The following is a 24391-nucleotide window of genomic DNA, read 5'->3' as shown; positions in this document are numbered from 1 at the left end:
ATCTTTGGGTCTGCATTCTGAAGGCTGCTGTGTATCCACATTTAATAATTTTTTTTTGCCTCTTCTCCAATTAATCTGCTTTTTGCAAGTTGATTTTTTAGAAAATATTCAGAGGCAAAGGGGAACACTTCCCTTGGCCCTAACACTAGAGAGTTCCAGTGCAGGGAAAGTCTTTGCTCTGTAGTTCTTTCCTCCATTTTACAAAACAAATGTAACAGCAAAACAAAGGAATGAAACAGAAAATACATAAAACCTCAACAAGTTTTAAGAAAACATTTACAATTACATAAAATAGCATAATTCATTAAACAGTATTTCTTGATATGAAAGATTCAAACACTTAGAAGCACATGGGGACAGTTTCCCTCAGTGTCCCCAATCTCATAGTTACATCAAGTATGGCTGACATCAGGTGACAGGTACATCCTTCCACCCTCTTTCAAATATGCATTGCTAAATTGACCACTACACCGCTACATTCCTATTTACAACATGATCATGTCTGCCTGTCTGACTGGACCCTCTATGCAGTTCTCTAAAATATTTTTATCCTTATCCGTATATTTTCAGTTCTATTTATTTATGTGTTTCATGATATGTTATGATATCTTCTAGGGTTGGTACCCCTCATTCTTCACTTCCCATCAGTCATTTAATATTTAGTTAATCTTCTATATTTTCTCCTTCACATGTACTTTAAAATGAGCCTGTCAAGCTTTGTAAAAATGTTCTTAGAATTTTGATTAGGATGACATTAAATTTATCAGTTTGGGGAGAATTGCCAGATTTGAGTGTACCCTTCAGAAATATGATCCTTGTTTTCATGTCTTTATATCTTTTTCATATCCTTCAATAAGATTTTACTGTTTTATCATACAGTATCATATCATACAGTATCATACAAATCATACAGTATAGATTTATCATCATTTGTCAAGCTTAGCTGAGTTGATCCATTTTTCGTCCACACTATAGAACACTTTATGACATTGGACATTGCTCTTTCTTAAAGAGGTCATAGCACTCACCTGTTCCACTACACCTGGTGCATTTTCAGGAGAGCTCTTGGACTATTTTCACAATTTCTATTAAGATTTTCTACCTCTTGAGTTAATTTTGGCTTTTTATTTTCTGAAAATTATGACTACTTCATCTAGATCTTTGAATTTATTCATCTAACCCCTTCATAATGTTTCCTTAGATCTCTTTGAGACCCTGTGGTTCCCCTCTGGCCAACTTCTGTGGCCCACTGATGCCCCCACCATGCCATGCCAGGTCCCCTGAGCCTTCTGGATGTGACATGACTTCTGAGTCTTCAGTGCTGGGAGCTGCAAACTATTTGTGGAAGGTGCAGAAAGGGTTGGCAATAGGAATGTCTCAGATGACTTCCAAACATGCACCCTGCTTTGATACCTTGATACACAGTTCATCCAGCCCCTCTGGGAGCAGGCAAGTCCTACTAGGAGACCTCTTCTTACTCCCTTCTCTGAAATAGCCCTCGGTTACTCTTTTTAGGACCTAAGCATGCAGCTCTGTTCTTATGTTCCTTTCCATCTCATCATCTCTCTTACAGCCACACCTTCCTCTGCTTAGAAGGTGGGGCAGAGTGTCCACAGGCTATCACCGTCCCCCTGCCCCACCCATGCAGCATAAAGGTTGTATGATCAGCAGAAAAGTGTCACAGTGTGTGGAGGAGCATGCTAGGGGCCAAGGGGAATGATGTGCAAGCATAAATGCAGGAAGTTAATAATGCGTTTTAATATCTATCCCTTACTAATGTGCCAGGCACCAGTTATTGCATGTCAAGAATTCTTTAATCCTCACAACAATCACACATTGTGAATACTCTTATCTCCATTTTATGGTTGAAGAAACAAAAGCTCAGAAACAGTTGAAGAAATATGCTAAAGCCACATAGCAGAGCCAGTAGCCTATCTGGCAAGGCTAATTTCTGCCTTATGAACTCCCAAGCAAAGCGCCCAGAGATTTCGAAAGGAATATTTCAACTCTTTTCAATTGATAACTGTCATTCACAAACAAGCTTTCTCATTCCTCAGCCAGGAGTGGGAGACAGTGCAAATGCCAGGAATGTCGTAAATATTACTGGGCAGATAGCATCTGTAGGGGTTTGAGAAATCACTTCTTTATGTCAATTCCCAGCAATATTGAGCATAAGGAAACTATAAACCTATCATTCTGCAAGGCAATAAATATTCAGTAGTTTTGTAAGAAAACTCCATAGTTGGTCTAAGTTCCCCCCAAAATTGAATTTTATTTTTTTTTAAGTATAACATTGAAAAGATTTCAAATTATATTTTGAGAACAAGAAGGCTATGGAAATAAATCAGAGCCACCCACCCTGACAGGGGTTTGATCTCAACAAAATCAGAGAATGTGCAGAGTGAAGTGAATAGGAGCAGCAGGTGATTTCTGCCTCTCCTGTCCGCTGGGGGCTCCTGGCTGTCCCAGCCCACAGCCAAGACCCCCACATTTCCTCTGTGGGAAATTAAGAATGTAGACTCTGGCACCGAGTCCCCCAGCGTTGAAGAGCTGTTGCCACCTCCTGGGCCTGTGCCTACAGAGAGTCCCGTCTTTATCACTGACAAGGCGATGAATAAAGTGTGGGAATTAAGTGGAACAGGACTTAGCATGGTGCGAAGTACTAATACTCAGCACAGTACAGTCAACCTAAAGAAAGAAGCCAAGGCACAAAATGTAATTTTAAAGAGTGTGCTCGAGCCAAAGTAGGACAACGGACTGGGACATTCTTCCAAGTTTCCTTGGGGAGTGCTCTATGCAGCCCTGGTCACAGCAGGTTTAAAGGCAAATGGGAACAAGGAGGAGCTGATATCCAGTTGCTTGATGGAGCACCTCGCTGGCCTCCGGGGCATTGGCTGGTGATGAACTATCCACTGCTGGGCTGTAGGGTACGCGTTGTGTTGACCGGAGGACAGCGTGTTATGGCTACGTGGCATCAGTTAGTCTAGAGCCACATGGCAAGTGGCTTCTAGAGGGAATAATTTAGCCCAAGGGGAGGGAGACATGACCGCCATCACATCCTAAACGCCTCTCTGGGCCTGACGATTGGGAAGGGCTTATATTCCTCAGATAAAAATCTTTATTTCCCTTCTCACTACATATAGCAAGTACTCAATTCATATGAGCAATGATCTATTTCTAAGTCACTAAGCAGGTCAGGATGGGAACTAGAGAGATGGACGCCCACAAAGACCTAGTGGGTGTCTTCCCTTCATGGGACACCCAATCCAAATGCTCGTCAATGAAAAGGGGAGATGTTCGCTGATACGGACATGTTTGAGAAGGGGAACTCCTGCCCTGGTAACCCACCAAAGCCTCTCTTCTCTCTCCTAGCTGAGTCTGCCAGGAGAACTCCATGCCTGCAGCGGCTTCTCCTCCAGGAAGGAGCGGGACTATGCAGGCCCAGCTGCCCCGCCTCGGACTGGAGACCAGACACAAACATGCTTCCTGTCTCCCTACTGCAGCTTGCAAAGTCCTGGATCCGGTCACAGGGCCTCGGTGGGCCTCATGTCCACCTCTGGGGTGAACCCTGTTACCACGAGAGGAAAAAATGGAAAGGAGGGAACAAGCAATTGATGCCTTCACACACCCCCACTGGAAAACATGCCTCAGTTTAGCTGATTAGTACGGGTCTGAGTTTACAGATGACCTGAGAAAGAATTTCAATAATTATACCCTAAATTTAAATACCTCTCTGGGGAGCTTGAGAAGACTGCGTGTCAGCTCCCTCAGAAAGTCATTTTTCTTGTGAGCAGTAACTCAATATTTGAGAAAGGGAAAATAAATAAAACTAAAGAATGTGTGAAATGACATTGAATAAAAATAGATTTTTAAAGATAATCCAATAAAAGTGTTTTCACTGCTTCTAATTTATGTTAGTTGATAATTCACCTCACAAGTTTTTTGGTTTTGGGGGGTTTTTTTTGTAAAATTTTATGTCCAGCTGAGGACTCATCACACCAAGATTAGCTTAGGTGAAGTTCTCACTGCATATAAAAGTGACTTCCACTCCTACAGAGAGAGTTTGATGAGCCCTTCTCTGTAACACCAGAAAATATTACAAGCAAGAGAGCCACACTTGGTAGTACACAAGGTTTTTCTGCAAGTCCCTGTATTGTTTGGCAGGGTATGGTGAGTGCCTTGGGCTGGAAGCCGTGCTCAGGAGACACTAATTAACAGTGACAGCAATGCCCGCAGCTTTTTTCCTCCAGAATCTATTTGGAGACACAAAAAGGAACACAGCGCTTGGAAGAGAAGAATATATGTAATGACTTTGAAGAGGTAATTTAGTGAGACCGTTAGGAGTCTGTTGCATTTTAGCATTTTGTTATTAGAAGTTGTCATTGATGATTTTGCTTTTTCTCATTCTACTCAGGCAACAAAACCTGCTTTTATGCCAGAGTAATTCCCTCAGAGCCAAGCCGTCGAGGTAATGGCATCGGCAGTGTGGCTGGCTGCCAGAGGAGTCTGATTTGGGCGGTTTTCAACATGTTCACCCCTTTTAATGACGTTTGTGTCCAAGGATCATGAGACATTTTGTGGTTTTTATAATATACTGTATTTTGAACTTTATAAAAAAGGGGAACTTGATAATTTCAATTAAACTACCTATCACACATTAGGAGTTGTTTGGAAACCCCTGTTTTGATTATGTTTTGAAGGAGGGTTTGAGCTCATTTTCAATAATGACATAACTCAAGACGCCTCCCTATCAGCTGGTTTAATGTTTGCATTGTTCTGTTTTGTTGGAAGCCTGCCACTCGGCGCCGGCGCCACTCGCCTGCTCCCGGGCATCCTGCAGTCCACCTTCATCCGCTGGCCCCTTTATTAACGGAGATGCCGAAATACTAACACCACACTCACTGAAAATGAAACCGCAGATTTTCTTTATTTTTCTCCAGAGACAAAAGAAGAAAGGCACTTTTTAAAAGTCCTAATACATCCCATCTGGAGCAGGGCTATGCAAGCCTACTCCCAAGGCTGAGAGCCTGAAGAAAGAGGTTGACAATTCCAGTTTCTCAGAAAAAAATATTTAATAGGGACTTAGAAACAGGAGGCACGTCCCGGGCGGCACGGAGATGAGGTAGTGGATCCCTAAACCATTGCCCACTCAAATCCCTAGGGAAGGGATGTGTAGGACAGCTGACGTCGACCCCTTGGGGAAAGGCAAGAATTGGCCTAAAGCAGCATTTATGGTAAGTATGTGGAAGTAGAAATTCCAGAGGCATTCTTAGAACTGCTGGTAATAAGAAGCCAGCGTGGGGGATCAGCATCCCAGATGGAGTTGCTTTAGCCTCCACACACCGTTCGAGAAATATCTTCTCTGTCTACTCGTGCCTGATTTCTCAGCCTGAAAGGAAACAAATGCTAGATTCGGGATGGAAGGCCAAAGGCTCCATCACTTTATGGATTACCTGTTTTGCCTACTAATCTCCCACAGAGAGGTAATATTTCCTCCTGTTACAGATGTGAAAGTGAGTTTAATGACACTGTCATCTTCATTATTAACAGAGTTAATAATATAAAGGATGTAATTGTACACATGAATTGTAAAGGGGCTGCAACCATTGGCGGGGTTGCTGTCCTGTAAACAGCAGGTAGAACTGCGAGTACCAGGCAGTGAGGTGGTTTTGTTGGTGCAAAGGTCGATTTGAGATTGCTTGGATGTTGGAGGCACAGTGCCGTGCCTCCACCTCAAAGTCTAAGAAACAACCACAAAGAGTGCTGAGGGGCGGACAGAGACGCCTGTGCCCTGAGGAGACGTGCAGAGGGCAATTCTGTGATTAATTAATGAGTCAGTGGTCTCGGCATTTTGTTCTCAAATGATTGGATGCTTCCCAAAAGGAAATTTCCCAAAGGAAATTTTATGCCTTTTAATTCTTGGAATAAGAAAAAAAAAAAAACTCATACAAAAAATAATTTTTTGAGATTGAAGATTTCAAAAGATTTTAATGCTGAAGACTGTGGATGGAAAAAATCCAAGCCCTGAAATATTTGAAAGAAGTTTATTCTGAGCCAAATTTGAGGACCATGACCCGGAGCCACTCTCAAGAAGCCTTGAGCAAGTGGGCTCGCTGTAGCTGGGTTATAGTTCAGTTTTATACATTTTTAGAGAGACAAAGGTTACAGGCAAGGTCACAAATCAATACATGAGAGGTATACATTGGTTTGGCCCAAAAAGGTGGGACATCTCGAAGCGGGGGCTTACAGGTTATAGGTGGGTTTAAAGATTCTTTGGCTGGCAATTGGCTGAGAGGGTTAGGCTTTATCTAGAAGACCAGAAAGGATATGCTTACTTTAAGATAAGGTTGTGGGCACTCTGGGAGGTCCAGACAGGAGGACATTTTAAATTTACAATAGGCGCCTGCTAGGATGTTTTAAGATGCTTTAAATTTAAGAATAGGCGCCTGCTAGGATGCTCAGTTAAGACATTTTAGATTTATGATAGGCATCTGTCAGGATGCTTGAGTTAAGACAGGGGCTTCTTATCTTTTAGGTGATGTTAATGCCATACCAGAATCAAGTCAGGAAGTAAACCACTGCTTTGTTTGGTTAACAAAAGCTGCTTTGTGGGAATTTACCGTTTGTCAGCCTAACCCTGCTGGCCTCCTTACCATTTGCCAGCCTAACCCAGCTGGCCTCCTTAGGAAGGAGTTTTTAGCAAAAATTAGAGTTTAGTCCTCAGTTCCCCCTGTTGGCCAAAGATCATTCCATGGAATGCATGTGTAGGCCAACAACCAGCATGAGGTCCCACGGCGCTAGGAAGGCTCATTCCTAGAGTTGTCTATCTGGTCCCACGGTGCTGTAGAATAGGCGGTGTTATATCTTAGGGGAGGGACTTGACTCTACTTGATTTAGTAGTCAATTGTTAGAAGGGGCCAGATAGAGTCAGGCCTCGGGCTTAGTCTAAAAAAATGTCTTGGACCAGATCTATTCTGCGAGCTATCATGATCTGGGCCTTTGATTGATTTTTTCTCTTTCTTTTCCTGTATCTGGTATAGCATTTACAAGAAACATATAATAATAATACGGCAATGAGTGTCATAAAAGTACTAACCAGAAGGTGCCCAAGAAAGCCATAGGTAGAATCAGAAGATAGCAAGCAGCCTAACCAGCCAAAAAATCCTCTGCATGTATCATCATATTTTTTAATCAGACTTACAATATGTTTACCCTCTTTATCAACAGTCAATTGAACTTTATGGTAAATTTTATTTGAGGATTGCAAAACTGATACCAATTTGGAGTCTAATAAATTTAATTTTTCCTCCGGCCAATTAGTCTCCATAGGTATAACATCCTGAGGAGGGTATAAATTGAATTTGAGAAACATTTGATCTTCAATATCTAAATTATTATAGGACTTGTTTACAGTTAGCAAATTTATTTTTTCCACCACCTTTGTGTTACACCATATACTAGTATTTGAGAGGGAAAAGGAGGTTTTGTTATAAAAGAAATCATATAATTCTATAATGTCATTTTGTTTTCCCTCCCAGCAAAAATGGCCCTTTTCCATATACCAGATGTTATGTTCTATGGGGGTGGATACTAGGGGCCAAATCTGGGAGAAATCAGGGTTTTAAGTGTTTTGAGGGCATAGCCATTCTCCTTTTTTATTTTCACAATCTGAGAGGGAAATGGGATACCAGGTGTTTTTATCGGCTAAAATAGCCCATCGACTTCCCATAGGGAGTATTCTAGTATTATTGATAATGGTTCCAATGCCAGCTAGTTGAACTATAGGATATTGTTGAGCCTCATTCACCTTTGGTGCTAGAATTTTTTTTGATCTATGTCATACCAAATGATATGATTTTTACCGGCAGGGAAGGTAGTGAGGTTTGCAGGAAGCCAGGAAAAATCTTTAGGTTTAAAGAGAACAGGAGTGTGGGGTAGGCAGATAGGGGAAATTATGGGAAGGAGGATGATCAGGTGAAATATTTTTCTAATCTTAACAAGGAAATTTATAACCATATCCATTTAGAAAGTTATACCAAGGGAGATTCCACAAATCCCAAACAACCTCTTGGGGGTCTTGGTTAAGGCATTCAGGGTTTGCAGCAATATATTCTATAGCAAGTAAAGTAAGAATGAGAGTTATTTTAGGGTTTATGAGGACTGGCCTGGTCCAATGTCTTGGGAAGGCTGTCCGCTTCAGTTGTTGCTTTGGACGTTGCTTTGGAGGCCGGTTGAGACTCAGATGTTTTCTGAAGTCGTAGGCGGGTGTCAGAGATTAATTTAGAAGTCCAGGTGTGGTCGGGAGCGTGGTCAGGCACTCGTTTTAGATGTGAGACATGAATCCAAGAGGCGACCCCCTTTAATTTTGCAGCACAAGAGTTAGTTAAGAGTACCTGGTAAGGTCCTTTCCAGCGAGGTTGTAAGGAGTCTTTTAGTTGGTGCCTTTTCCAATAAACAAAGTCACCTGGCTGTAATCCATGATCCTTGGAGTCTTCAGCTCCCGTAAGCTCACTGTGGAAAGACTCTGTTACCATCCTTGCATTATTTGTTAGAGCTTTAAGTAGTCCCTGACAATAATGTAGTATTTCTCCTTTAAGTAAGGCTGGCTCGTATAAGCCCTCGTCCAGCCTCATAGGTCTCCCTGTTATTATTTCATAAGGTGATAGACAGTGCTTCCCAAAGGGAGAGGATCTAAGGTTAAGCAAAACCAGTGGGAGGGCTTTTGGCCAGGGGAGGTTAAAGGCCTCAGTTAATTTAGCTGATTGAGTTTTTATTGTGCCATTTGTTCGTTCTACCAACCCAGACGACTGAGGATGATAGGCACAATGGAAATGTTGTATTATGGGCCAAATTTTGCAGATGGATTGGATAATTTGTCCTGTAAAGTGAGTTCCACGATCACTGTGTAACTCAGAAGGGATTCCCCAAACTGGAATGATTCTTTCCAGCAGTATTTTGCCTACTGTTAAGGCAGTAGCCCTCCGACAAGGAAATGCTTCTACCCAATGGGAGAACATGCAAACCAGGACCAATACATATTTGTAATTCTGGGATGGTGGCATCTGGATAAAATCCAGTTGCCAAACTTCAAATGGTCCTGCAGGCAAAGGAAAGTGGCCTTGGGAGCCATGCAAAGGCTTGCCAGGGTTATGTTTTGGACATATAGTACAACGAAAATATACCTTTTGGGCTATTGTGGGGGATGGTTTCCAGAAATATTGTTTTCCCCATAATATCATTTTCTCAGGGGCCCAGTGAGTCATTTTATGAATGAATTGAAGGAGAGGAAATTGTGCACCTAAAGGAACTATAGGTTTTTTGTTGGGACCCAGCCACAACTCCCTATTTGGGTCAAATACACCTCCCTTTTGCTGCCAGATTTGTTTCTCTTCAGGGGTTGATGCCTGTTGGTACTGTAAAAGAATGTTAGTAAGAGTGTCGGTGGGTCGGAAGGGGCATTCTCATACAGGACAGGTCATCTTTCCTAGGGCAGCATTCTTTGCTGCAGCATCAGCTAGATTGTTTCCCTTAGCTTCTTCAGTGTTATCTTTGGAATGCCCAGGAATTTTTATGATTGCCAGTTGTTTAGGCATTTGAATTGCTTCTAATAGCTCTGAGACTTGGTGCCCATTCCTTATAGGTTGTCCAGATGAGGTAAGAAATCCTCTCTGTTTCCATAGCATGCCAAAATCATGGGCTATTCCAAAGGCATAGCGGCTATCAGTGTATATATTAGCTATCTTCCCTTTAGCCAAATACAAGCTCTAGTTAATGCTATTAATTTAGCCATTTGGGCTGATTTTACTCTTTCGAGTTGGGCGCTTTCTATTATATCTACTGTGGAAGTGACAGCATATCCCGCCTGATAATGTCCCTGATGGTCCTTTAAATAAGAACCATCCGTAAACCAAATTAACTCAGCATTCTCGATAGGAGTTTCCTGCAAATCTGCTCTAGGAGAGAGTAAGATATCAGTTAGTAGACTGCAGTCATGTTTTTCCTCTTGCTCACCTGGAAGAGGGAGAAGAGTTGCGGGTTAAGAATATTGCAGCGCTTCAAAGTGATGTTAGGGGCAGGAAGCAAAAGCACTTCATAGGAGGCAAGGCGACTTACAGAACAGTGTTGAGTGTGGTGAGAGTTTAGGAGAGATTCCACAGAATGGGGGGCATAAATTATTAGTGGGGACCCCAGGACAAATTCCTCAATTTTTTTACATAAAATGGCTGCAGCTGATATGGCTCTCATACAAGGGGGGTGTCCTTTTGCTACTGGGTCTAACTGTTGGCTGAAATAAGCAACTGGCCTGTGACTGTCGCCACGCTTTTGAGTTAATACTCCAAGTGCATTTCCATCTACTTCATGTACAAAAAGGAAAAAAAGGAAGGCTATAGTTTGGGTGTCTTAAAGCAGGTGCCTGGGTAAGAGCCTGTTTTAAATCCTCTATATATTGCTTTTTACTTTCCCCCCAGCAAATTGGGTCTGGTTGGTGATGCTTTAGTTTCTTGTATAAGGGCTGGGCCATTAATGAGTAGTTTGGAATCCAACTTCTGCAGTAGCCTGTTAGCCCTAAGAACCCTCTTAATTGTTTTTTTGTTTTGGGCAAAGGAAAGGCCATGATGGCAGAGATTTTTTCTGGGTTTATAAGAAGTCCCTTTGGGGAAATTGTGTGCCCTAAGTATTTAACTTGGGGGAGACAAAATTGTAATTTATCTCTGGACACTTTGTGTCCCTTCAAGGCAAGCTGTTGCAGCAGGTATATAGTGTCTTCTCTGCATTCACTCAGGGAGGGTGAACGCAACAGCAAATCATCCACATACTGAATCAGAGTAGATTCATTTCGGAATACAATATCATCTAAATCTGCCTTTAATATTTGAGAAAAATATGTAGGACTTTCAGAGTAACCCTGGGGCAAGACTATCCATGTATACTGGCGATTTTCCTAAGTGAAGGCAAAAAGATATTGACTATCCTGATCTACAGGTATGCTAAAGAAAGCACTGCATAAGTCAATGACAGAGAAGTGGCTGGCAGTGATAGGAATATTGGACAGTAAGGTGTGGGAGTTAGGGACGACAGGATGCCTCAGAACCACTATTTTATTTCTGGCTCTTAGGTCCTGAACAAACCGCCAGCCTTTCCCATTTGGTTTTCTGACTGGGAAGATTGGTGTGTTACAAGGGCTGGTGCAGGGTATTATGAGTCCTTTATCTAAGTGGTCCTGAATGATTGGCTTGATTCCTAGTAAGGCTTCAGGCCTAAGGGGGTATTGTTTAATGTTTGGCAGGGGTTTAGACTCATCTACGGTGATCTCTATGGGAACTGCTGACTTAATTCGTCCAATATCCGTGGAAGAGTTTGCCCATAGAGAATCTGGTATTTTGGATAAGAAAGGCTCTACGTCCCCCTGTTCAAAATCTCCATTAACCTCAGCAAGCACGATACTGCATGTAGGGTTTTGTAAGTCTTCTGTGTCTCCCAAATTGAGAATCATCTCTCCCTTCTGTGAAAATGAGATGTGGGCATTATGGGTCTCTAAGAAATCCCGTCCCAGCAGGTGTATAGGAGCACTATCTACTAAAAGGAAAACATGCTGTCCTATAAGCTCTCCCAATTGATATTGGAGTGGATCAGATTTAAAGGCAACAATTGGGGAGTTTGAAACCCCTACCATTTGAATTTTTACTTTACTCCGAGGGAGAGGGTTTTTAATTAAGGTAGGGTTGAGGACTGACAGCGTGGCACCAGTGTCCACAAGGGCTCTGGTGTCTTCCCCATTTATGGATATTTCTATTTCCCCTAGAGTGTTTGTTAGAAGTAAGGGGAAAACCCTCTCTATTCCCTCAGAGCCTCCTTATTCTGGTTTTAAAGTTCCTTTGGTGCCTCCCTCTAAGGCCTTCTGCTCCTTTTGTGCAAGCACCCATTTAAGTTTTTTACAATCTTTTTTAAGGTGCCCCTTCTTTTTGCAGTAATAACAAATCACTTCCTCTGTGGCCAGCTGCGATCTCTGCAGGGGACGGAACCCCTCCGACCTTTTGACTTGGTTACTAAGTTGCTTTAGCTGTAAACTCATAATCTTGGAGGCCGTTTCCTTTTGCTTCTTAACTATTGTTTGTGACAACTGGTCAGCTAGGATGACCAGGTTGCTAGTGGGCAGGGACGCCCAGGCCACATTATTTCTCTTTACCAGGGTCACTAATTTGTCGTCTAAGCCTTGTATAAATCCAGAATTTAGTAAAGTGTCACTTTTACCATGCTCAAAATTTTCAGGAGGTATCCCTGAATATTGTTTGAATGTTTTTTCAAACCTGGTATAAAAGTCAGGTATGGTTTCATTTGGGCGTATTTTACATTGTTGCACTTTTGCCCAATCTATAACTTTAGGGAAAATCTGTGGTAAGTTTTCACAGAGGCGATCACAGAGCTCCCTGCATCTTTCCCTTCCATTTGCATCTATTTTATCAAAATCTTCTAAAGGTTGTTTCCAACCTGCTACCCTGAACCATTCTTCAGCTTTGTTTTTGGGGACTAGTAACTCAATTAGCTGATACAGGTCAGAGAAACCTGGATCATAGGTCTTAAGTGTTAACTGGAATTCTCTGGCAAACCCGAGGGGGTCTTGAGTTGGATCAGGGAACCCAGACACCAGAGCCTTTAACTCTGTCTTGGTCCAGGGTGTATACAATATATTAGGGTCCCCTCTCCCAGTGGGTTTTATTTTAAAGGGAGCAACAACTATTTTATCTTCTCCTCTAGCTATTCCCGATCCTTTTACAGCTTGAGGCGAAGGAATAGGGGAAGGAGGGGGGAAAATGAAATCATCAGGATAAGGAAATTCAGAGAACAGAGGGTTAGGGGGAGCAGAAGGAGAGACAGTTTTTGGAGCGTTCCTGATTTCAGAAGCGGCTTCTGCTAGTTTCTTTAATTCTGAGACAGTCTCAAGTATTTTCTTATTAACTTCCTGGAGGGAGGCAAGTTTATCATTCCCTCTTTTGGACGATTCCAAGTGCCAGCAATAGTATGATTCCCATTCATTTTCCTTAATTCGAGAACCTAGTTTCTCTAGTTTAGCACGCAAGAAAACCAATTTGGGAATATCGAAAGTTCCCCATTTTGGAAACCTCAGACCTAGGTCATCTTTAGTAAGATCTTCCCATTTATACAAATACTTGCAAGTAGAGGCGCCATAATTATCAAACATAAAACCAGCTGGGGTGCTTGAAGGAGGTCGTTCTTCTTGCCTTTCCTCATTTTTACATAATTTGTTTCCCTTTTTTTTTTTTTTTTTAAGAAGGAACCGAACTGTGGTCTAGGGTTTGGTGTAGTGGATCAGAATGTGCTGCTTGTGGGTGGGGCTCCTCAGTGTTTCACCACTGAGTCGGTCCCACCCTCTTACGTGTCCCAGTTTCTCTCTTCGGGGGTCTAGTACCTCCGAGAGGGCTCAAAACGCCGAGTGATCAGCTCTTATGTGCGTTTCCTGGACGAGCCTTTTTTTTAATTAATTTGTTGGGGGGTTCCCTGTGGGGCTACTCGCGCCTCGGGGAATCGCCCCAGGCAACTCCCAATCTGGGCCCTGGTCACCCAGGGCTGCCTTAGGTCTGGGAGGAGTAAGCTGCCCCTTATCTTCGGAGCTGAGAAACTCAGTCTCTCATTTATCTACGAATAGGACAGTTGGGTTCCTTACGCAAATATGCAGACAAGCCAATCGAAATTGGTCTTCGAGAGGAAAAAGGCAGCAGAGAAAGCCCGTAAGAGTGCACTTTCACATCAAATTAGGATCCCAAACAACAATTCCTAGGAAGAGAACAGACAGCTCAGAATAACCCGGGACCTTCGACCAAGAGCGGGAGGTCCGGATCTCAGGAGGACTCACCGGTTCCCGCCGGAGGAGCGGCTCGAAGTCGGAAGGGCTTCAATGGGCCCGTGCTGGTACCTTAGCTCCGGGTTCCGGCGACTCCTTCGGGGGTCCCGAGTCTTCTCTGAGATCCTGCCGACTACGCCAAAATTGTGGATGGAAAAAATCCAAGCCCTGAAATATTTGAAAGAAGTTTATTCTGAGCCAAATTTGAGGACCATGACCCGGAGCCACTCTCAAGAAGCCTTGAGCAAGTGGGCTCGCTGTAGCTGGGTTACAGTTCAGTTTTATACATTTTTAGAGAGACAAAGGTTACAGGCAAGGTCACAAATCAATACATGAGAGGTATACATTGGTTTGGCCCAAAAAGGTGGGACATCTCGAAGCGGGGGCTTACAGGTTATAGGTGGGTTTAAAGATTCTTTGGCTGGCAATTGGCTGAGAGGGTTAGGCTTTATCTAGAAGACCAGAAAGGATATGCTTACTTTAAGATAAGGTTGTGGGCACTCTGGGAGGTCCAGACAGGAGGACATTTTAAATTTACAATAGGCGCCTGCTAGGATGTTTTAAGATGCTTTAAATTTAAGAATAGGCGCCTGCTAGGATGCTCAGTTAAGACATTTTAGATTTATGATAGGCATCTGTCAGGATGCTTGAGTTAAGACAGGGGCTTCTTATCTTTTAGGTGATGTTAATGCCATACCAGAATCAAGTCAGGAAGTAAACCACTGCTTTGTTTGGTTAACAAAAGCTGCTTTGTGGGAATTTACCGTTTGTCAGCCTAACCCTGCTGGCCTCCTTACCATTTGCCAGCCTAACCCAGCTGGCCTCCTTAGGAAGGAGTTTTTAGCAAAAATTAGAGTTTAGTCCTCAAGACTAATCTGATGGACTTTTTAAAAAATCCGAAGTAACTCATGTCTTGAAACACTCTGTTGTTTTGGCCTCAGTAATTATGACAGGCTGCTAATCGTCTAGAATAATGTGATTTCCAAACACTTTGATTTAAGAACTCCATTCTAAAAGGAAAATAAAAGCAATTGGAAGAATGTATGGTGACCAAAAAACTACTATGAATTCACTATGACATAAACTAGAATGTACTAATATTTCTGGGAAAAGATAGGACCTGAATGTGAAAAACACGTTATTTATATAATCTGCAGACAACGCTTACTTAGATTTCATGTAGATTCATAAGCATTTTTGTCATTTTTCTGAGGCTCCCCAGGGCTTTCTTGATCATAGCTAGGAATTCATGTCTCTTGGACTTTTGTTGCCAGCAAATATAAAATGTGATGGTCTCACACATAGGCCTGGAAGTTCAGCATTCAGGCTGACACAGAGGAGAGTCTGCACATTTTCCTCAATGGGAGCTAAAAGGAGAAGGAGAGTATGAGGAAGAAAAAGACTAGTAATCCCTCCTTACCACATGGACACGCTAGAGACTGTCTATCAGACATCTCACTGTGAGACACAGCTAGATTGCATTTTCATTTGTCCTTTGCAATTAGATGCAGCCATTGGGTGGTTTCCTAGTGTGGACAGAAAAATCCAAACTGAAATATTTGAAAGAAGCTTATTCTGAGCCAAATTTGAGGACCATGACCCGGAACCACTCCCAAGAAGCCTTGAGCAAGTGGACTCGATGTGGTTAGGTTACAGTTTGGTTTTAGACATTTTAGGGAGACAGGGGTTACAGGTAAAGTCATAAATCAATACATGGGAGGCATACGTTGGTTTGGCCTGAAAAGGTGGGCCATTCGAAGGTGGGGGGGGCGCTTACAGGTTATAGGTGGGTTTAAAGATTTTTTGGCTTGTAATTGGTTAAAGACATGAAGCTTTGTCTAAAGGCTTGCAAAGTTTTAAGGTAAGGAGCTGTTTATCAGAGATAAGCCACTGGACATAGATTTTTTGTATAAATTGAGGACCTGCAGGCTCGTCTTGTGTACCCTTAGGCCTGTTAATGGTTTACAAAGGAAGTCTCCAAGAAGGGAGGGGGGCATGATGAGGCATGTCTGACCTCCCTCCTCCTGACAGAAAATTAAGTTTTAGGATATTCCTTTGGCCACAAGGGGGTCCATTCAGTCAGCTGGTGGGGGATGAGCCTTAAAATTTTATTTTAGTTCACACTAGCAAATACAATGTGAATGGAAGTGATATGTACTCTGCTCAGCCTGGCATCTCAAAGCTTGTCAGGCATGATTCTCCAGGCTGTTTTCCATTCCAGCTGACTGGCTAGAGACAACAAGGAACATGACCGTGGAAACCAGGTGGTGAAAATGGCAGAGCCACAGGTAGAAGTGGCCTGGGTCCCCGAATGACTGCCTGGAAGTGATGGACCTGCCAATCGAGAGTACCACTTTGTAAGTGAGAATGAAAAACCCATCGTTATTGTACTTGAACCGTTATATATTTTTAATTAAGACTGTGACCTTAAGCACTATGTGATGTGATAAATATTGAATTACTTAGAACAAGAGTTGACTAAGACCTCCTACCAATCTTAATAATAATAGTGAATTTAATAATAGTGAAAGAATTACCTGGGTATATTCATTGTCATAGAATACTACTCAGTAATATAAAGGAAAAACTAATACAACATGGGTGAATTTCCAAAACATTGTACTGTGTAAAAGAAACCAGATTCTAAAGAGTACATTAGTATAATTTCATTCATCTGAAGTTCAAAAGCAGACAAAATTAATCTGTGATGATAAAAATCCATAGTGGCTGCCTATGGAATTAAGGAAATTGGAAATATTTCTATCCCAAAATATATTGCTTTGACATATTTTGAGACGGCTGCTGTAAATCTCCCAGACAGCAGGAGCTCTGCAAAGCTGTCTTTTGAGGGAGGACATTTACATCTGTAGGGAATGCAGCCAGGTCTGCCCATCCCCCATCTAGAAAAAAATTAACTGAAAGTCTGACACCTTTGAGGGCTGCTACCTTTAAGGTTTTTTTTTTTTTTTTTTTTTAGGCAGAGTCTCACTTTGTTGTCCAGGCTAGAGTGAGTGCCGTGGCGTCAGCCTAGCTCACAGCAACTTCAAACTCCTGGGCTCGAGTGATCCTTCTGCCTCAGCCTCCTGGGTAGCTGGGACTGCAGGCATGCGCCACCATGCCCGGCTAATTTTTTATATATATATCAGTTGGCCAATTAATTTCTTTCTATTTATAGTAGAGACGGGGTCTCGCTCTTGCTCAGGCTGGTTTTGAACTCCTGACCTTGAGCAATCCGCCCGCCTCGGCCTCCCAAGAGCTAGGATTACAGGCGTGAGCCACAGCGCCCGGCCCCTTTAAGGTTTTATTTACATAGCAAGATCACCTTTGCTGGCTACTCAGGCCTCTTTCTCTCTCCCTTCCACAGTCCCTTTTTCTGCTTTCAAGCTCCTATTCTTTAACTACTTTGATATGAGCATCTACTATAGTCGACAGCCATAGATGAACGCGCACAGCGACTTTAGCTGACAGTTGTGGCCGGTGAGCGCCATACTGAAGTGGTTAAAAAATCTCTGTACCTCATTGAAGAGTTGAATCTTCATTTTCTGAGGGTTCCCGTGTATACACATTAAAATAAATTTGTACGGCTTTTCTTCTCATATTAATCTGATTTATTGTAAGTTGATTTTTCAGTGAACTTTCTGAGGTCAAAGGGGAAGTTTTCCCTTTCCCCCAAAAGGGAGAAGGGATGGTTTGGGATTGCCCAGAAAGGGACATGTGGAAACTTCGGAGGACAATGGTCAGAGGCTTTATGTGGCGTGAGTGTGGGTGTTGGTTATATGAGTAGAAACATTTAACAGATGCTCATTGAACTGTACACTTAAGTAGTGGACATTTCCCTACACATAAGTTTTCCCTCAATAAAATTATTTAAAAACATGTGAGCTGACATATGTAAAGACATACCCCTCCTAGAAGACACACAAACGCACCAACTTTACACAGAAGATTGGTAGGAGGTCATCACAGATTAATTTTGTCTGCTTTTGAACTTCAGATGAATGAAATTATACTAATGTACTCTTTAGAATCTGGTTTCTTTTACACAGTACAATGTTTTGGAAATTCACCCATGTTGTATTAGTTTTTCCTTTATATTACTGAGTAGTATTCTATGACAATGAATATACCCAGGTAATTCTTTCACTATTATGTTGATGGGCATTTGTGTTGTTTCCATCTTGAGGTTATAATAAACATTCTTGTACAAGTTTTTAAACATACATTTGTATTATTCTTGGGTAAATAACTTATTAGGATTGCTACATCAGAGGGCAGAGGTAGGTTTCACATGTTCAGAGAGAGTTTTTCAAAGCAGTGTACATTGTACACCTGAAGTTCTAGCTGCTCCACAGGCTCCGAGCACGATGTTTGGTCTCCTGAGCCTCTCTGTGTCATGCTGGGCGTGAGTTCACATACAGTTTTGGTTTTAGTTTGCACTTCCCTGATACTTAACATTGTTCATTTGCTTTATTCTTATATACTCTTCTGTGAAGTTCAAATATTTTGATGTTATGCTGTTCTGGTTCTATTTTTATTATAGATTGGTAAAATATCATTACATATTCTAAATAGAATCCTTTGTTGGAGATTTGTACTTAAAATATTTTCTTTCAGTATAAGCTTTGCCATTTCATTTTCTTTCTATGATGTCTTTGATAAACACAAGATTCTAGTATTGATGAAAATCAATCTATACTTTTCAAATATTTTATATTTAGTACTTTCTGCATTCTATCTACAAAATCTTTATCTTTTCCCAAATCATGAAAATATGTTCTTCTGTTTTCTTTTAGCAAATTATAATTTACTTTTAAATTTAGGTCTATTATATATCTCAAATTAAATTTTGTGTATGCTGTGGGATGAGGTCAACATTCATTTTTTTCCTAAAAATGTATATAGTTGATCCATGACCTTTTGTTGAAAAAAACTTCTCTTTCCATATTGAATGAACTTGCTATTTTCTAAATAGTTTCTCTAAGTTTGTTACTATTTCTTGAATGCTGACAAAATTCACGAGTGAAAATATCCGGGTCTAGAGTTTATTCATGAAAACATTTTTAATTATAAAACTTATTTTACAAAAAATAAAAGGCTATCCAAGTTTCCTATTCTATTTGCGTCCATTTTGGAAAGTTGTGGTTTTCAAGGAATTTGTCCTTTTAACCTCAGTTTTTTTAATTTATTGGCTTAGTTTTTAAATTAAAAATGATATACATAAGAGTAATTTTATACTTAATGTCTATAGGATCTGTTATGATATTCCCCTTCACATTCCTGATATTAGCAAGTTGTATTAAGTTGTGTTTTCAAAATCATCATTTTCTGCTCTTATATTTATGTATCCTTCATTTTTTTCTCCTTTGGAACAATTTATTCAATTCTTCATTTTTTATTGTTTTAAGTTAGAAACTTAAGTCACTGATTTTAAATTTTTCTGGTTTTCTAACACAGGCTTTTAAAGCTGTGTATTTCTAAATACTGGTTTAGCTATATACCACAAGTTTTTATATGTTTTGTTTCTATTGCGATTCAACTCAATATATTTTTTAATTTTCCTTGTGGTTTCTTATTCAATTGATTAGTTCTTTATAAATGTGTTACTTAATTTTCAAATATTTGAGGATATTCTGTATATCCCATTGCCACTGATTTTTAATTTAATACTACTGTGGTGGAAGGAAATATTCTATAATATAGTCAATATTGAGATGTTGTGACACTTATTTTATGGCCCAGCATATAGCCTATCTGGTGAATGTAACATGTGCTTTTGGAAGGAATGTATATTCTCCTACTCTTGGGTGAAATATATTATAAATGTCAATTATGTCTAGTTTGTTGATTGTGCGAGTCACGTTATAGATACTTTACTCATTTCATTTCTATTTTGATCCATCCATTACTGACAGAAGAACATACAAATCTCTAATTCTGACTACAGAGTTTCTATTTCTTCTTTAGTTCTAGCAGTATTTGCTTCATGTATTTGAAAGTCTGTTATTAAGTTCATAAACATTTAGGATTTTTATATCTTCCTGATAGAGTGACACCTTTTCCCCAGTGATCATATTGATCGTCTTGGAATTTATATCTGTGGTTTTAATAAGACCACAGCAGCAATTTTATGCTTTCTGTTGCATAACATTTTGCCATCATTTTTTATCTATGTTTTTATAGTTAAAATGTCTCTTGTAGAAGTATATAAGTGGTCTCAATTTTTTTATATATAGTCTCACAGTCTTGACTTCTTATTTGGAGGGATTAGTCTATATCATTATAATTCTATTCTTTTTGGTTGATTGAATATTATTATTCAATATTATTTAATGTTCCATTTAATACTTCAATTTAATTAAAATTAATAATTCTCACCCTTAGGCCTCAGAATCTCACCCTGAACACACACATCTAAGCCCTCAGTCAAGAACTCATTTTGAAAGCTCATGTAGAGGCTTCTAAAGAGTTCCTCTCCCGTTCCCTGGCCTGCTAACTTCCACTGCTTCAGCAATCCCAAACTTCAATCTTCAGCTCCTCAGTTGAGCAAGACCACCACTGGCCATTTGGGCTTCATCTCATTCTATGGTCTCTCAGTGCCTCTAGCAAGTGAGAGGGACAGCCGAGATCTCACCTTTTGCTTTATCCAATTCCAAAAAAGCATTGCTTCACATATTTTGTCTGGTTTTATGATTGCTCTTTCTTGACTGAAAGCAGAAGTCCCATCTCTTCTGCTGTCATTTTATTTTTCTAACTCAAAAAAATGTTTTGCAAAAATGCAGGGCTCCAAACAACACCCCCACTTCCCTGGGTTGTGTCCTCCTTGCTGTCTTCTCCTATTTGAGACTCATTGGGAAGCTGGATTAGATTACTGTCTCAAACATTGTCATTTGATAGAAAATGCTATTAGGTTTATGACTCTGTTAGGAGTGTCGATGTGAATTTTAATATGTCTGTTTAACATTAGCAACAGCTTGAGAATGCACCAGGAGATCAGTGAAAAACACATTGCCCCAAATGAATTTGCTTGTTTTTAACAGTGACAGGCTACCATGGATTGAGTCATTTAAACTATTCCAGAGAAGTAAATTGTCATTTTACTTTGTTTGATTTTTAACCTTGAAAAATATTTATGTATTTATTTATTTGAGAGACAGAATCTTGCTCTGTTGCCCAGGCTAGAGTACAGTGTTTGTCAGCCCAGCTCACAGCAACCTCAAACTCCTGGGCTCAAGCAATCCTCCTGCCTCAGCCTCCTCAGTAGCTGGGACTACAGGCTTGCGCCACCATGCCCAGCTAATATTTTCTATCTTGACTATAAACGGGGTCTTGCTCTTGCTCAGGCTGTTCTTTAACTCCTGACCTCAGGTGATCCTCCCGCCTCAGCCTCCCACAGTGCTAGGATTATAGGCATTAGCCACAGCGACCATCCTTGAAAAAATATTTAGATAAGATTTCTAGAATTTTTTTTTTTTGGCATATTATGGGGGTACAGATTTTAAGGTTTCAAGAAATGCCCATTTCCCCCCTCCCCCCAAAAGTCTGAGTCTCCAGCATGACCATCCCCCAGATGGTGCACATCTCACTCATTATGTATGTATATACCTGCCCCCCTCCCCCCTCCCACCTGCCCAATACCCTATTACTGTAGTACCTATGTGTCCACTTAGGTGCTACTCAGTTAATACCAGTTTGCTGGAGAATATATCTGGTGCTTGTTTTTCCATTCTTGGGATACTTCACTTAGTAGTATGGGTTCCAGCTCTAACCAGGAAAATATAAGATGTGCTATATCACCGTTGTTTCTTAGAGCTGAATAGTACTCCATGGTATACATATACCACATTTTATTAATCCATTCTTGGATTGATGGGCACTTGGGCTGTTTCCACAGCCTTGCAATTATGAATTGTGCTGCTATAAACATTTGAGTGCAGGTGTCTTTTTTGTAGAGTGTCATTGGATCATTTGGGTAGATGCCCAGCAATGGGATTGCTGGATCAAATGGTAGATTCACTTGTATCGCTTTAAGGTATCTCCATATTGCTTGCGCCCGATCTCGTCTGATCTCGGAAGCTAAGCAGGGTCGGGCCTGGTTAGTACTTGGATGGGAGATTTCTAGAATTTTTTTAACAAGATCATCCGAAATTTTAACCAATGTTTCCTGCTACAGTTACAGAAACAGATTTCCTGTTGCCATAGGCCACATGAAATTAAGAGGAAAAGTACTGACTTCCGCATATAAAGCGGAAGTACCCAAAACAGCACTGTGCAGTGCTCCTTCAGCCTTTGCCTCTTCACTCTCAGATCAAGCCACCTTAGAGATTATAAATTCACTGAAGGCCCCTTGACCAAACTTCTCTTATAGTTAGTGATTTCTGTGTCTTACTGAAATCTTTTTGTGCCCAACATGCCAATTTTTAAAAAATGTATGGGCAGTTCTTTTTGCGTCTTGTTCAAAAAATGTTTCTCTACCCAAGATTGAGAAGATATTATCCTATGTCATCTTCAAAATCTCAATTTTTTCCTTTATTATTTTGATCTAAAATCAATCTGCTACTTATTAAATATCATTGTGTACAATGAATTAGGGTTAAGTAAAACTAAGTGCCACTGCTAAGAGGTCACTTTTGTTCCCTGGCTTCGCAGTGCCAACTGTGTCATAAATCGTGTGTCCACATTATATGCTGTTTCTAGAATTTCCATTCTCTTTGTGTATGCATTAATGCCACACTCTATTACTGGAGCTTTATAATTAATTTATAAAATTTATAATTTTGATATCTAGTAGAGTGAGCTCTTCTTCTTCAAAATTTTCTTGACTCTATTTAGCCTTTGAATTTCCATATACACTTTAAAATCAATTCATAAATACTAGTCGTACAGTCATTCTGAGTAAGACTGTATCCATCTACAGGTCAATTTTGGGAGAATTGACACTAATACCATGTTTATGACTGTTATATGCTTTCCATTCACTTCTATTTTAATAACCCTTTAATAACTACAACTCTCAGTAATGGAGGTAGTCATGCACGTCTTTCATTAAATTTATCCCTAGGTATCTTTTCATGCCATTTTAAATATATTCTTTTTAAACAAATGTACTGAGGTTTAGTTAACATACACTAGTTAAAAAGTATATATGAGGTCTACAATCTGATGAGTTTTGACATATGACATATGTATACATCCATGAGAAAAACATAAGAGCAAAAATACTGAATGTATCCATTACCCCCAAAGCATTCAACTGACTCCTTGTAATCCCTCCATCCTGCCATATCCTGATGCCTCATCACTAAGGAGCCACCCATCTGCTTCCTATCACTATATTAGTTTGCATTTCCTAAAAATTCACACGAATTATATAATACATATGTTTTTTTGGTATACATTCTTTCCCTCAGGTTAATCATTTTGTGATTCATTTGTGTTGTAACATGTATCAGTGCTTCATTTTTTATTTTATCACTATTCTAAAATTTGTTTATCCATTCACCTATTTTCTTTCTTTCTTTTTTTTTTTTTTTTTTTTTTGAGAAGGGATCTGGCTGTTTCCCAGGCTACAGTGCAGCGGCATCATCATAGCTTACTGCAACCTTGAACTCCTAGGCTCAAGCGATCCTGAATAGCTAGGATTACAGGCATGGGCCACCATGCCCAGCCAAATTTTTAACATTTTTTGTAGAGATTTGTCCCTGCTGTGTTGCCCAGGCTGGTCTCAAACTCCTGGCCTCAAGTGATCCTCCAGCCTCAGCCTTCCAAAGTGCTGGAATTACAGGTGTGAGCCACCAGTCCTGGCTTCCATTCAACTATTGATGGGCATTTTAGTTGTTTTCAGATTTTGATTATGAAAAATACTACTACTATGAACATCCATGTATAAGTGTTTATAAAGACATGTCCTTTCATTTCTCTTGGATAATTACCTAAGATTAAAATGGCTAAATCACATGACAAAAATATTTTTAAAATATTTAATTTCTCAGATATGCTAAACTTTTTTCAAAGTGGTTGGAAATTCTCACTAGTGTGTATACAAGTTTCAATTCCTCCATTTTCTTGCCGAACTAGATATGGTCAGTGTTTTTAACTTTAGCCATACTGACAGGTATGCAGTGATATTACCTTGTGGTTTTAAAGAACAAGAACAAAAACAAGCCTTAACCTAAACCTTATATCTTATAAATATATTAACTCAAATTTGATAGTGAACATAAAACATAGAAGTCTAAAACTCTTGGAAAAAAATAAACATAGGGAACGATCTTCAAGATCTGGAAGTAGGGAAACAGTTGTTAAACTCGACACAGTAGTAACTATAATCCATGAAAGGAAAAACTGAAATATTGAAATTTAAAACTTTTTCTATAGGAAAGACACTTTTTAGAGGACAAAAACACAAGCTACACACTGGGACTGAATATTTGTAAACCATAGATCTGACAAAGAACAATTATCTATAATATAGAAAGAACTCTCATTATGCAACATTAAAAACAAACAGTCCAATTATAAAATGGACAAAAG

Source organism: Microcebus murinus, chromosome 12 (genome assembly GCF_040939455.1).
Source record: "Microcebus murinus isolate Inina chromosome 12, M.murinus_Inina_mat1.0, whole genome shotgun sequence".
In the NCBI taxonomy this organism is placed as follows: Eukaryota; Metazoa; Chordata; class Mammalia; order Primates; family Cheirogaleidae; genus Microcebus; species Microcebus murinus.
Note: the sequence above shows the minus strand (reverse complement) of the source record.